We start from the raw sequence: 16056 nt of genomic DNA on the forward strand, positions 1-16056 counted from the left end.
TACTTAACAGTAAAAAGGAAGAACTACTGATTCAAGCAACAGCATAGATGCATCTCTGAAACATTTAGCTAAGGGAAAGAGGCCAGACAAAAGAGTACATTCTGAGGCTTTTTTTCTCCCCATTTATAAAAGATATAAAACAAGCGAAACTAATCTGTAGCAATAGAAATCAGATTAGTGGTTGTCTGGGGCAGGAGGTAGAATGAGATTGACTGCAAAGGGGCATGAGGAAACTTTTTTTCTTTTTTTTTTTTTTTAGATGAGGCAACCCTTGGCTGACCTCACAGATTACAAGGACATTGTCAGTTTACAATCCCTTATTTTTTTATATTTTACACCTACAGCACCTGGTCTTCCTAGGTGGTCTCCCATCCAAGTACTAATCAGTCCCGACCCTGCTTAGGGTCTGAGATCAGATGGGATTGGGCTTGTTCAGGGTGGCATGGCTGTAGACAGGGCTCTATATTTTGATTAGGGAGGTGGTTACACAGTTATGTATCATAAAACAAAACTCATCAAGCTGCTTAATAAAATCCATGCACTTAATTGTATTTAAATTATACCTTGAAGAGTTAATAACAATGTTAAACATTCTAGGTGACATTGTACATGGCTTAAAAACTCACCTGCATGTAGGCAGACCGACATAGCTGTTAATCCTAACTCTGACATTAAATAGGCTATTTTATCTGGAACAAAACACTTAATTTCTGTGAAATTCCAAATTCTTATTTGTAAAGTAATGAGTTAGACCAAATCAGAGGTTCTCAACCTTGGTTAGACATCACAATCACAGTACTGATGTTCAGGTTACATGCCCCGAAATTGTCAGTTTAATTGTCCCTGACATTGGGCTCAAGTGCTGGCATTTTTTCCCCAGAAACTTAACTAATTCCAATATGTATCAATGTGGAAATCAGAGCTTTAGAAAGTTTATTCAAGTTGAAGTCTGTAGTTTTGTCTCCACAGAAATTAGCTTTTTGTATCTAAAAATAGTATCATTGATTATTGGACTATGGCTTAGAAATTGTGAAAATTGGAAGAGATGCCTAGAAAGATATGAGTGACATAGAGTTTTCCAAAATCTTAAATGGAGTCATTTTCTTTGAAGAATAAATATTCAGTAACCAACCCCACATTTCTTCACCATTATCCCAGACTAAAGGGATATGAAAGATATATTATCTCACTTCTATAAACCAGTTTCTAAGATAAAAATAATTAGAATATTCTTGACTTTATAAAATTTTGAATTTATTTTGAATTCGTGTATTTCTAATCTCCTTTTTTTTATCTTGTAGACTTTACCGGTTAGGAAGCTGCTTCTTTTTGATGGTCTATCCAGAGGAAATTTAATTTCTAGGTTCTTAAAATGATTGAAGCATCCATAGAAGAACCTTCTGTGACAATCCTTAGGGAATCACCAAAAAGATTCATGAGTTTCTTTAACACTTTAAAGTTAGTCAAAAGTGCAATCCAAGTTGGTAATTCAAAGAGTAATTATTCTCTTTGTGGATTATCTGGATGCCCTGCCTCCCTTATTTCGTTGGTTGTTTGACCACCATTTGTCTATTTCTCTGCTGGAAGAGAGGTTTGATAACTTGAGAGAAACCAGATGATAGTTAACTAATATGTTTACTTGGCAAGTAGCTCATTTTGTAAGAAAAAATGGAAACAGTTTTTTAAATAGTAGTTTAAGAATTATCTTAAAAACATTTTTTATAAGTTCTCTACATCTTAATGTTATTGATGTGGGTGGGGGGGAGGTGTTGGGGTGGAGGATGGAAGAGAGGTGGTTATGATAAATAGTAGACTCTTTACAGCTCAAAACTGAAATGTGGGACTAATTTTATTTTTAAGAGCTGTTATTTGCCAAAACAGCTTTTTTTTTTTTTTTCCCCCTATTTAACTTGCTATCTCTTAGTCATGGAGTAGCTATGAACACAAGTCAATGTCATTCTTTTAAAAATTACTCTAAAGGTGGCAACAAGGGTCTTGGGAAAGAAAACCCACGCTGGTACAATAACATATGGTCTAACAAATTCACAAATGAGTGACTTTTCTTGCAGCTGTGGTTCAAATTATAGACATTTCAGACTCTTAATGGTGACTTTAATTTACTGTGAGGAAGTGTATTCTGGGCATCTGGAAGGACATGATTCTACTTTAATCATTTTGATTTAGGTGACACTAATTACAAGTATCATCATGGTCTGTGGAGAAAACACTGGTTTTACTCTTACCTGCCAGGACTTGTTTCTATCCTTCACCAGGGCATTTTTTTCTTGGACCAAGAGGGGTTAAATCACCCCTCTTAAAACTTCCTTTGCTACTTAAGTGTCTGGCATGAGCATGGATTCATAATAAAGAAACAAATTGGTAAATTTGCTTTGTAAACCAACACATTGAAAGACTAAGATTAGTAGTACTTACGGTAAACGGAAAAAAAAAAAAAAAAAGCAGTGTTCATCTGCCCTGGAAATTTTATAGCTAAATAGGTGTAACATAAACTGTTTCTGCCTCTGACTATGCAGGTAGTTTTGTGAAAAGCTTCACTAGATATCCTGCCAAGGAGGCATTAAGTGTGGATGGGGCAAAGGCTGAGCTCTTCAGTCATTCTGTTTTCTGTTTCAAAATTATAGAATAGAAAGGTTAGAATAATCACTTGACTCTAAATTCCAAGAAGAGATTTAAACTCAAGATCAAACTATCTCAGCCACTAGAAGGCTTTTCACCCTAGAGGGAAGATCTAGGATATATGAAAATAACATATTTCAATATGAAAACTTAAATTAAGTGTACATGAAACATGGTAGGTACTCAATACATATTTATTGAATGAACAAACCAATCAAATCTTTATTAGAAGCTGTTTATCTATCTAACAGGTTCTAGAGCTTCAAAGTATCTTACAAATATGAGCACTAAAATGGTTTTAAAACTAGCTAGAATTCCCTAAAGACACTTTCAATTGAAAAGACCCAACTGCACTGCTGGCTCTGCCAATATTACTGTATAGCTCTGGGCTCCCTGAATATCATATTTTTCATCCATATATGAGGACCATAATGTTTTTTTTTTCCTTCATCACTAGGTTGTAGTGAAGATCAAATGAGCAAATAGCAATGATTCATAAGCTGAAAAGAATTGAAAAAGTGCAGCATTTTCGATATTATCCTATTTTTGTTTTCCCACTTTCAAAAAATGGTCCTTTTTCTTCTGTTCCTCTTCCACATACATATTGATAAAGGTATTTGAGAGCCAGACACTACATTTCTTCCAGATCTTATAAATAACAATGCTTTCAGTCATGGGTTCACTCAGAGAGGTTGTATTCAATTATTTCGGAGATGATCAGGCCCAATCCTGTTCAGCTGGATTTGTTCTCTCTTGTTTATATTCTTTGAAGAGACTTCTCTCCTTATTAGCAAATCCTTCCAAGGAGAGATAGCAGAAATTAAAAGACACCATCATATTTTCTTAGAGTTAAAAAAGGCATTAAATATCCGAGTCCAGAACCTTTTTCTCCTAAGCATAAGATCACATAGAGAAAAGTTTCTTGGACATGAGAGACCACTTCTGCATATAACAAAGCTGGGCATCCCCCCAGATCCCTGTCCAGTGCTGTTTTAATTACTGCAGTATGATTAATTTGACTGATAAAAATGCTTTGGGCATGGAGAGATTGAAGGCCTTAGTAGAAACAGAAATGATCATTTCTCCAGCCCTTCCTATCTTCTTTTTTGCCTTGACATTTGACAAGTGGCATTGGTTGAGAAGTCCCAGAGCCTGTAGTGAAGATATATAAAGCTATAGAGTCTTTGTGGCTTTTGGTTATGTCCTAAAATTTAGTTTCATTTTTATAGACTTCATAAAATAGATTCCATGAAGAGAAACTTGTAATACTAGATGCTTTTAATGTTTGGGTTATAAAAAAAAAAAAAAAAATTAGCAACTTCAATATACTCAACGTACTCAAAATAGAGTATATTCTGGATTGATAAATTGTAGAATATGTACTTAAGGGGCTTATGTTATAGAAATTTGAATATTCCTCAGGTAAAGGTATCATGGTGGCAGTCTCCCAGCATGTGCCTATCCAATTAGTCTACCAATCGCGCTAATCCCATTAGTCTTGCCAGTGTGTGGCTGGTTTAGGAGAGGCACATGAACTGTTTAAAGCCAATGATTTATGAGGGAAAATCTGCTAGGAGGAGCTTGGGTTTCTGGAAAAGACAACCCTCCTCCTAAAAAAATGCACGAGGATGACGCGGCCCCTTTTCTTCCTGTGTACAGAGTAATGTTTGGGTGTGATGTCCAGAACTGCTGCATTCACCTTGATGTTCATCTGAGAAAGAATCCAACATGTAAGCATTGCAGAACTAAGGGAGATGTCAGCGAGGTGGAGCTCAAGCCCTGAGAAACTGTATCTCTGGGAAATGATAAATTATTTTAACCTGTTAAAAAATATATTTCTTATTAACCTGTAGCTTAAAGGTATCCTAATTGAAAATTTGGGTGAAACTCTAATTTTATAATTGATAATCCATCCTCATATTCCCATTTATGTGAAAATGCTTCAAAACAAGTAGCTTACTAATACATGGCCACTTTTTACAAATTTTTATGGAAAGAAATGTGAATCTCAGAGCAGAGAAATAATAATTATTTATAAAGGCTCTTGGTGGATAATCTACTCAAATATAAGTATAGGGAATCAATCAAAAAATCTTTATTGAATGTCTAATAGTGTCCAAAATTCTACCAGAGATTTAATCAAGAGCAGGTAAATTATTTATATTACTTTCATGAGAAAGACTGTTTGTATTCAATTATCCATTTATAAGGAAAGTATTCTTAATTCCCAACCTGATAGCTCTTATGCTGTTAGTACCTACTGCAGAGAAATGTGCTTGATGAATGTGTGTTGACTTTTCTTTGCTAGCCAACATGAAAGCAGCCATACTCTGCCAAAATAAGCATGAAAACTATTTCTCATGAGTAATAACAATAATATTCTTTTCCTTTATAGCACCTTTAATCCAAAGAATCTTAAGCCTATGTAAACATTTACCTAACAATACATGCAAAATTTCAGTATCTTGTTGATGGGGAAATTCAACTAGATGCAAAAACACGGAAATAAAAATAGAGCACAAAATTTTGACTCATAATGGTCTTTCAATCTATTGTCCTCACCAACCATTCAAGAAAAATACAAATACAGAGGTTTCAGCAGGATAAGGAACTAAGCTTTTCCAACCCCAATTGATGAGTCATTATTTCTCTTTTTCTGCCTTTTAAAATTATTTTTAATTTTTAAATTTATATTACATTTTAGTTTTGACCATGGGAGTGCTGAATTCCAAAGGATGGGGAAATTCATCTGATTATGACTATCTCAGTATCTTGGGTCTGCCAAAAAATTTGGCAATATTTGAGAATTGAGGTTTCTTTGGATGTTTACAGAGCTTCCTGTTTGACTAAAGTATTGTCAAAACAACATTTCTCTTGGTTTTTAAGTAATTCTCTTTCTAAATTGAAAAGAAAGAGAAAACAATGGAATAAAATTTTAGAAGAATAAAAAATGATGATGCATTAAATTTCCAAATATTCTAAGGTTCAGTGGATTATGAAGAGAGCTTTGAATCTCACTATTTGGGACTTAGGATAAGTCAGCAGAAGCTAGGTAAAAGTTTAAGAAAATTCATAGTGAAACTAAAAATTCATAGTGACACTATATTTAACAAACAAACTCTCTTTGAACAGAAATGAAAACCAATAAGCTAATTATAAATTAGTCACTACCTAATAAGATAGGGTCTCAATTTGGCAACATTTTGATCAATCCATTGTTGGTTGATTGATGATTACTCTTTCTCCATGCATAAAGTCTTTGAATTGAAGTATCCTCTTAGAAAGTAATATTGTATTTAAAAAATAATTCTATTTAATCAATTTCTTTTCTGAATCCCTCCATTTGGGTCTATGTTAGCCAGAAGTCTGACTCTGTCCAGTACACAGCCAGTAAGCTCTCAGAAAGCAGCCTAATAGTGAAGATCTTACTAAAATATCCCCACATTTCTGTGAAGCTGAGTTCACGAAATAGAGCACAGAGGAAGAAGATGTGGATTTTCCTCCAGTTTACATTTTGAGCCTCTCATCTATAACTCAATCATCCTTGCTAGGAACCTCCATTAAAGTTGTGTTATCATAAATTGCACCAAAGGCTACATTAAAGCTGAAGTTTAGTATGGAAATCCATGATACCACAGAAAACAGACCTACATTTAGTGGAATGCCAAAGAGTATGTGTTATTGAAGGTACACCTTTGTCCATTTTATTTTATTATTATTATTATTATTATTATTATTATTATTATTATTTTAAGATTAGTCAAGATCTGTCCATCTCTGGTTGTTAAACTTACTCCAAAATAACAACTGATGGGTGACTTCTAATTTTCAAAGAACTTTATTATTACTTAGTACATTGACTACTCATCTCACAACTGCTATATGAAATAACTTGAACAAGTATTATTATTCCACCGTTGTCACTTACTCTAGGTGGCTCGGCTGCTGAATTGGCATTAAAATCCAGTCTCCTGATTTGTCATCCACTTATCTTTTCTTTCCATCATTGTTATTTTCTTACCATCCTGAATATGTGTGAATTAACCCTTATAACCTACCTCATTTCAATTAAAAGGTTGTTACTATCTTCATCTTTATTTTCCTGTACTGTCTCCATAAGAACTGAATCACCACGTAAATCTCCATTTCTAGGCATAATTTCTCTTTAGTGTTGCTACAAATTATTCAATAGATTTAAGCTGTACCCCAAAGGTTGATGAATTTCATTGTGGAGTATAACTCTCCTGCACTTCACTATTCAAGGTAAAAACAACTGCATGCCATTACTGTTACCCTATTAGACCAAGTCTGCGTGACAAAATCCTCCACGAGATCTTTAAAACTTTCTGAAGTTGCTATAAGCTACACTATTCAGAGGGGGGATATAATAAAAAATAGTCACACTTTACTCAGCTGTTTGAAAAAGTTGAACCAACTTTACCACTTTAACATGGAAGACATTCATAGATCAACAAACCCAAGTCCCTTATAAGTCTCTCCATTATTATGCTCTCTGCTATAATGAAGTACTTTATATGGCATCAAAACTACATTAATGCCCTGTTCACATTGCTCTTTGTAAGAAACAAATACTTCTTTGTGTCTGAGTTTTCCACATGGTTGCCCTGATGAAACATATGCCATTGGAGGACAAATATATTGATGCAAGTAAAAAAGAGCAAATTAATTCCAGAACCTAGTTAGAGATAAAAGATGCTATTTCCTAATTTTCTTAAATGCAACTTATATAAAATGTCACAGTAGGTTTTATTTGTGGAGGGAAAGCATGCTGGAACTTCATAACTGACAATTTTTCTCATCCGACATTTTGTCCATTCCGAAAACGCTGAACAGAATTGTGGGAAACTTCTTCCCACCACTTCTGGATAGCCCATTGAGTAAATCTTAACGTTATTATTGAAGATGAATGAGCCACCCAGGGTTTTAGCAACTTGGTTCCAAAAATCTCTGTAACATTTTGGTACAAATGCAAAGAGCCAAAATTTGAAGGTTCCTGAATCAGCAAGAATTCTCTTTCCTGGGGGAACTTGTAGTGCTTCCTTTTTCTGGTGGAGCTGGGATTCTACAAACCCTCCTTGAAAATCTTGGCACCCCTGCCAGAAATTGGAAAATAAAAGGAAGAAACTGTAAACTTTTCCTAATTATTATCCAAAAAATTACCAGCAAGACATATTTCATTGAGTAATTATTTGCTGGAACACAGGCTCAACAGAAGAGAGATTTTTACACATGAATAAGATACTTTCACTCTCAATCAACACATCTAAGCTGCTCTGCTTCCACATTTTAGACTGTAGCAAAACTATTTTCCAAATCACTGGATGAAAGTGAACATTAAAACAAGTTTTAACCATTATACATGGCACAATCTGAATGAATTAAATATTTGCGCATTTTTATTTTCACTCAATTCACTTGTAAGAGTTTGCAAGGTTTGGCATAGGCTTGAATATTTCCATGGTATCTGGCAGAAACAGCATGCTGACCCTGAAATTCTAATATGACATTCATTCTTTGAAAATAACATACACTTCTTCCATCACCGTGCAGCCCAGTTCCTGATGTATACAGGGCAATTCATAAATAATGAATGAATGAATAAATAAGACTAGAATGTTTGCTGTTTTGTAAATGATGTTTTCCTTTTCTTGAGAGACATAGTCATACATTCTCATACAGAATACCTTTGGGAAAAAAATTGATGTTGATACTAATGGTCAAAGCATGAGTTAGAAGAAGCAGAGGGAAAGATGCAAATAAAAGCTAGTCAGAACTTAATTAAACTTAACTAAACTGGTGGTTATTTCTTATTCCTAGTTCAGAATTTGTATATTGATAAAAAAAAATAACAGGAAATTAATGAAAAAGACAACCACTTTAACCCAAAATTAAAAAAAGAAACACATAGACCATAACCCTTGTCTGAAATTTGAAAGTTGGTTTTGAAATACTTTGGTCCACAGCACTTTGAAGTTGAAGCAGAACCATAGTGCATCTTGGAGTAGAAGGACTTTTGCAGGTTTGTAAAAAGTTTATATATCACCAAACAGCTAAAAGTCTCTCTTGGGTAATATTTGCCCAGCGTATCTGACTTTCCCCATATGCAGTACTCACTTAGTTTCAAGGGAACTTTTATTAGAAGTGGGATGTGAAATCCCAAATCCTACCCAGTACTGAAGAAAGAAATATACTTTTCTTCCATTTTGACTTACTATTCACAAATATTCTCTATCTTGTTAAAATTAATTAAAAGGTAAATTACATTATGTGAAAATAAGAAAATGGAAGAATCTAATGGGTAGAGTGTTGAAATTCAAGCATAGTTGTAAGAATGTCTTCTGATCAAAATCATGTTTGTATTGGTTTTTGTCAAGTAATGTCAAAGGGAGAGGAATAGAATACAAAAGGCTGCAACATAATAAAAAGATACTAATATATGACTTGGAGTTACTGATTATAGAGTAATAAGTGAGGGACAAAATGGTGTTATTTTACAGATAGAATTAGATATGGAGCTTGTCATTGCTAGTAGGAAGGAGAGGTTGGAGAGACTCAGAGGAGGGATGCTAGGAGAGAAAGAGGAATTTGTTGCATACCTACTACAGGTCTACTACAGGTACTGTATTCATAATTCAAGCACGAATTATTCAGAGGTATAATTGTTTATAGACATAGTTCATCCTAAGCTTTATACCATACTAGTTTTATGAATAAGCTCATCCTATTGGTGCTCTACAGATGAATGAATCTGGTTATTCAGGCCACTGGCTAGAAATCACCTTTAGATCAGAAATTGTCTGGAGTTAATGGAAATAGCCCCCAAGTCAAAGGAATTGGATTTCCCCCTCCCCCCCATCTTGTCTTTAATGTACTGCTGGGCCTTTGGTGTTAGCAAGCTACTTTAGCATACACTAGAGCACTAGAGGCCTGACTCAAGAACACCAGCTCATACTTGAAAACTGGCTATTTTAGGAGAAGAGTCAGACAGACAAGTTGCAATTGAATAAATATTCATTCATTCAAATGCCTCATTATAAAATCCTAACAGGGATTGACTACCAATATACTAATATCAGAGCTCTGAGATTTTCTCCTCTCTATTAATGTTAATTGTCATCTAATAAAACTCCAAATTTATATCCTTCTAGTCCTAAAGTGCAGCCTTCCTTATATAGAAATTATCCTAAGGAAATAATCTATGAAAATTCTTGCTATAAAAGTATTCACAATAGTATTATTTATAATAGCCCCAAATTTAAAGCATGTGGTATTTATTAAATAAATTAAGGTTAAAACAAGATATAGTGGGAAATAATATTTTAAAAGAATACAAAGGATGTCAATATGAAACTCCAAGGGCCTATCCCTTAACAGAAACCCTGAAAAGGCTGATTAAAACTGTCACAATCAACTTTTTCAGAACTGTGAAAGATAATCAAAGATTTACAGCAACCAAGTAAATGCGTAATCAAGAAAGGAGTGACTGAAACTTAGTAAGAGAGTTTTGTAGTGTTTCAACTTAACTTTGCCACATCCTATCCTCTCTGGCATAAGGGCAGTCTCAAGGACAGCAGCCCACATCCTAGATTCCTAGTGCTGGTGGGAAGAAGGAGGACTTTATTTCCCTAAAATTGATTAACTTAAATGTAAATGAACTAAACGCTCCAATTAAAAAAACAGATTGGCAGAATAAATTTTTTTAAAAAAATGATCCACCTGCATGCTATGTATAAGAGCCTCACTTTAGATCCAAAGACACAAATAGATTGAAAGTGAAAGGATAGAAAAAATATATTCCATGCAATTAGTAACCAAAAGAGAACTGGGTTTGCTATACTAATATCAGATATAATAGATTATAGGTCAAAAATTATTATAAGAGACAAAGAAGGACATTATATAATGACAAAAGTATCAATATATCAAGAAGATATAACAATTATAAACATATGCACACTTAACCTCAGAACCCCAAGATATGTGCAACAAAAACTGATAGACTTGAACGAAGAAGTGGCAGTTCTATACTAATAGTTGGAACACGTCTCACTTTCAGTAACAGATAAAACTACATTGAATACTAATAAAGAAATAGAGGGCTGGAACAGTACTATAATCCAAAAAGATCTAACAGACATATACAGAACATCCCACCCCAAAAGAATAGAACACACATTCTTCTCAAGAGCACTTAGAATATTTTCCAGGTTACACCATGTTTTAAGCCATAAAATGAGTCTCAACAAAGTTTAAAAGATTGAAATTATATGAAGCACCTTCTCAGATCTCAGTGGAATAAAGCTAGAGATCAATAACAGAAGAAAAATTATACCTCACAAATATTTGGAAATTAAACAACGTACTCAAATGACCAATGGGTCAAAGGAAAAATTATGTGGGGAATAAGAAAATAAGTAAAATAAAAATAAAACTGAATCCAAGAGCTCTGAAGGATTAAATAAAACCATTAAAAATAAGGTAAAATTACCCATATTGACATGGAACAATGTTTATAAGAAGTTTTTTAAAAAGGACAGCTGGAAAATGTAGGTGTGTATAGGAGGATCCCATTAAAGTACTTCATATGTGTGCATTCATACACACAGAAAAGCATAGGAACAGATCATAGCAAAATATCCATTATGATTATCTTTAGTGGATTGCTTTTGATATTATGTTTATTTTTCTCTGTTTTTCTATATTCGAAAAATTTCCCTAATAAGTTAATTAAATAAAATTTAATAACATTTAATGAAAAACAAAACGTAGTGAAAAATAAATAAGTGCTATTATGAGAAAACAATTGGACATATGGTTTTGGACGGAACTATTTCTTCAGTTACTATTATTTTTTAAAACATAAAGTCACTGAAACAAGCAGATGAAGAAAAGAGATTATTTAAAGCTAGCAAAATATCATGTGCACATAATAGGCAAATTTCAACAAAATTATTATATAACAGGCTTTCGAAGAAGTTTTCAATCAGAATATTTATCTCCTGCCTTGATTCCTCTTTGATATGATTTATAGCTGGATAACTTAGGCTTCAAGAAAAAAGTAAACCCTAGCATTAAGAAGGACTATTATCAGGTAAACGATTATTTCACTGCTACCAGTATTTGGAGCGGCATTTCAGGATGATTGATCCTCTGGGGAAAAGAAAGGAATTTCCCCCTTTGACAGTCTGGGGTTCTTCAGGACTGTCAGCAGTGCTTGCTTTGTTTCACATTGTTGGATATCCAGTTTTGCTTTAGATTATTTTCAAGGATAAACATTTTATGGGAATAAAACTTCCAAATACTTGTCTTTATTCTAATATAAGGCAACTTTTATCATCTAGTAGTCATCTGTAAATTTGGTAAAGAAAAACTCAAGTCATAAAATGCAAATTAAATCATAAAGCATGGATTTACTGGCAATGGAAAAGCAAGAAGGAGCTTCTTTTGTTCTTTTATTTCTGGGCTTAGTACCAAAGATGGATTATCTTTATGAAAGAATTGAGAACTGTTCTGCCCCATCGGAGAAAAGAGAACAGCACTCTTTCCATTATTTTCTGTAATATAAGATGCTACTTGGTAGGCAAGTTTTTAAAAATGCCAAATTTAAAAACACACACACACACACACACACACACACACAAGAATAATAGAAAAATTTACCTATCTGTGTAAAACACTTTACATTTCTCAGAAGAAATCCAGTTCCACATGAAGTCTGACATTTCTTAGCTCTGCATCCTATTTCTCACTAGCTTTACTCTCAAAGAATAGGATCTCATCTTTCTCCAAGTCCCGTACCCACTATAATGCCTTGTCTAGTTTTCTATAGCACTTTGCTAAGCAATGGGCCTTCCTCATTTTTGTATGTGAAGTATGCCTTCCTCTTTGGCCACAAGCAAAAACTTCTTATATGTCTTGCCTATAACTGAGGTCTATTTTGTGATAAACAGTAACATGACATCGCTTCTTAAACTCAGGGGAAGACCAAAAAATTACAATTTGGAATATCTCGGAGCTATCTAGAGAGACATTGCTGACGTGCTGTCGAAATCCAGACAAAAACGATCTAGCTTTCTCCAAATGCCAGAGAATACTTCTGACTTAGTGTTGAAAAAAGAGCTACCTAGCTACACTTTTTTTGCTTGTCTTCATCCCCTTTCATTATACTGTGGATACTTCCACAGTTGAAAACATTTTGTTAAACATATCCCAGTGTTCTACCTGTATTAGACTCATTGAATTTTTTGAATTCCTGTGATGGCAGTTGATAAAGTCCATAGCAAAATCGGATGGCCCCTCCGTGAGCTGATGCTGGTGTTTCATTCCCCACAGACCCACAGCTCTTTAATACTCAACCCATTAGTATTTGCTTGTGTTGGTTTCTATCTCCATGACAGTTTTTGTAATAAGATTGACTTCTATTATCTGTCTTAGAAGTCATACGATATTTTTTGTTCATCGCTTTTAATTAACACAAACCAAGAGAAAAAAAATGGAATATAAAAAATAGTGTTTGGGGACAATAATAAATATTGTAAATATCAATTGACCCTTTATGACTGAGTGTAGTATTCACTATATTTTTTCTTCTGTTAAATCTGTTGTTCTAACTGTGATAGCTAGTTTCATGTGTCAATTTTGCTAGGCAATAGTACCCAGTTATTCAAGCTAACAATAATTTTGGCATTACTGTGAAGATATTTGGTAGAAGTGGTTAACACCTACAGTCAGTTGACTTTAAGTAAAGTAAATAATTCTCAATAATGTGGGTGGCCTCATCTAACAAATTAAAAAACCTTAAAAGCAACAAGAAGTTTCCCTGAGGAAGAAGAATTCTGTCTCGAGATTGCAGCGTCTGCTCCTACCTGAGAATTTCCAACATTCCAGTCTATACTATAGATTTTTGGACTTGCCGGTCCCCAAAATCACATAAGCCCTTTCCTTGAACTAAATCTCTTAATATACACGTGTGTGTGTGTATATCCCCTTTCTGGTTTGTTTCTCTGGAAAATCCTGACTGATACACTGACCTACTTTTGAAACAAGTTGCTCTAGCATTAGGTTGAACATGTAGCTTCTCAAAAATATCTTGAAATAATACTGTTGTGCACCAGAGACAAGATTTATTGTTTTCAAAATTCTCTGCCTATCTGAAAATAATAACTCTGCCCCTCTACCCAAGGGGGTGGCTGGGCCCTACCTGCATGACGGTTTGCCCTTCTTCTTTGATCTCCTCCCACCTCTAAGACCCAGAGGTGGTCACTTGCTCCAAGGCAGTTAGGACCTTCCTTTTTGTCTCACCATAAGCTCTTTCTATCTGTATTCTACAATAAAAATCGACATTCAGATTCCTAAACTCTGTTTCTGATATGTGAAAGGAGATTTTAGAATTTGGAAGTCTTTTTTCTCTCTCACAAAAGCCTGATCTTCAAAATTATTGCCTTATTAGAGACTCATTAAGCCATAATTGAGGCTGAGCAATGACTTTATTGTTCTAGAAGACATATACTCTAGCCCTGAAGCACTGAAACTCATCGATTCAAAGGAAGGAAATCACACTGCATAATGATATAAAGGGAAATAAAAATACCTTGACTTAATATTTCAAAAAATTCCCAATTGATTCTAATTGATTCAATTTCTTTGTGGTCCAATCAGCTGGAACTTCATTTAGCAGCTTACAGTAACCAGCTGTGGAAAATTATATCGTTTTTTTACCATTCTTTCTTCCTTCCTCAGCCAAGACATAATTTTAGCAGAGACACTTCCCAATGTCACTAGCTTGGAGTTTGGCCAGCTGACTTGCTTTGGCCAATGAAATGTCAGACCACATAATGTGTACTACATTCAAATGTGTAAGCTTGGTTTGGTATGCCCTCTTGTATTCCTGCAATCCATTGTGAAGAGGTATTGTCCCAGGGAGATACGGTTTCTTGATTATGGGTCCCAGAATGGAATAGACCTGAATCCACCCCACGTCCTGGTGCCAAGCCCAGCCAAACCCAGCCTGACCAAGTTCAGCTGAGCCGTACCTTATCCACTCATCTGTGAGCAAGAAACCAGTGTTTGTTGTTATAAATCAACTGAGATTTGGGGGGCTGTTTTGTTATAAAGCATTATTGCAGCAAAAAGCTGCCTAATACAGTAGTTCTGTGGTAAATTATTCCTGCCTGCTGTATATTTTATGTGGTTCATAGTAGGTTTAATTGAAATTATATATCTTATTGTTAAGTTTAATCAAGTCTCCATATGAACTGACAAAGAAAATTAGTTTGTATTACATAGTTTCACAACCACACTTAGGTGGATGCAGTGGAAATATATACATGCATATTCCCATTGAATCAGAGATATTTTAGCTGGTTTTTACTAGCAGGTCAGGAGCCTAGCAAGGCCTTCACACATGCAAGGCTTCCTACTTTACCTTAGAGTACAGCCACTCTTGACAGGCATTATGTTGATGAAGAATAACATACCTTCCAGTGGGAGGGGAAGTACAGCAACTTCTTCATGACCAGCTGTTCACTTATATAACTCCATCACAAGGGCAACACCGTACTACATGATGGGAGAATAAACTAGGGATGAATTCTGTTATTTACATATTATCACGAGTATCTATCTCCTCCGTCTTTTGACATCTATGATGGCCTTCTAAATAACTCAGGGCATCAGAGGGTTGTTCTCTCCCACAAGCCAAGATAACTTTGGCAAACACATCTGTATTATGTGTGCACTGGGCACATTTCCTTGTTGAATTATTCAATTAAATCTGATAATGAGAGCACATTGACACAGTTAAACACTCAGGTGAATAAAAGATTCACTTTGAAGTGCAGAAATTTTTGGAGTCATCTGTGTGTTAAAAAGTGATGATCCTCATTGCCATCATCCAGGGAGGAAGAAACTTTAGAAACGGTAAACTAGAGTTGAGCATGCTGGAGGCTTTTTCTGGCATGATTTCAAAGAGATGAAAGGTGGAGGCAGTTTCCAGCGTTCATTTGAACCATCAATCTTTTTAGATAAATGTAATGAAATTTAAGGGGCAGAAAAATAATTCAGTTCTTAACTGAATCTTATTCCTCTGAACTCTAATGGGACATAGAGAGATGAACACAAACTTAGGTATCAACACATCTGATTTCTGATCTTCCCTCGACAAAGCTCCTCACACACAAATTTACAAAAACTTGGACTTTTTTCATTCATCTCAGTTCTCTATAAAATGGGAGAAAATTGACTGGTCTCCTGTTGTCGCCATAGAACACATTACAAAGCACTGACAAATCTTTTTGCAAATAAATACAAATTTGGGTAATGGCTGTTATTTAAATATGTTGTATACATTATGAAACGCCTGCCAGTCACATAGGCTTTCTCTACAACAAAAGCATCATT

General features: G+C 34.6%; 1 pseudogene; it reads right to left on the reverse strand.

Moving 5' to 3' along the window:
* Positions 1–335: 335 nt before the first annotated feature.
* LOC118610987 lies at positions 336–454 on the reverse strand (annotated as a pseudogene).
* Between the last annotated feature and the right edge of the window lie 15602 nt (positions 455–16056).

Source organism: Rousettus aegyptiacus, unplaced genomic scaffold (assembly GCF_014176215.1).
Source record: "Rousettus aegyptiacus isolate mRouAeg1 unplaced genomic scaffold, mRouAeg1.p scaffold_m13_p_13, whole genome shotgun sequence".
Lineage (NCBI taxonomy): Eukaryota > Metazoa > Chordata > Mammalia > Chiroptera > Pteropodidae > Rousettus > Rousettus aegyptiacus.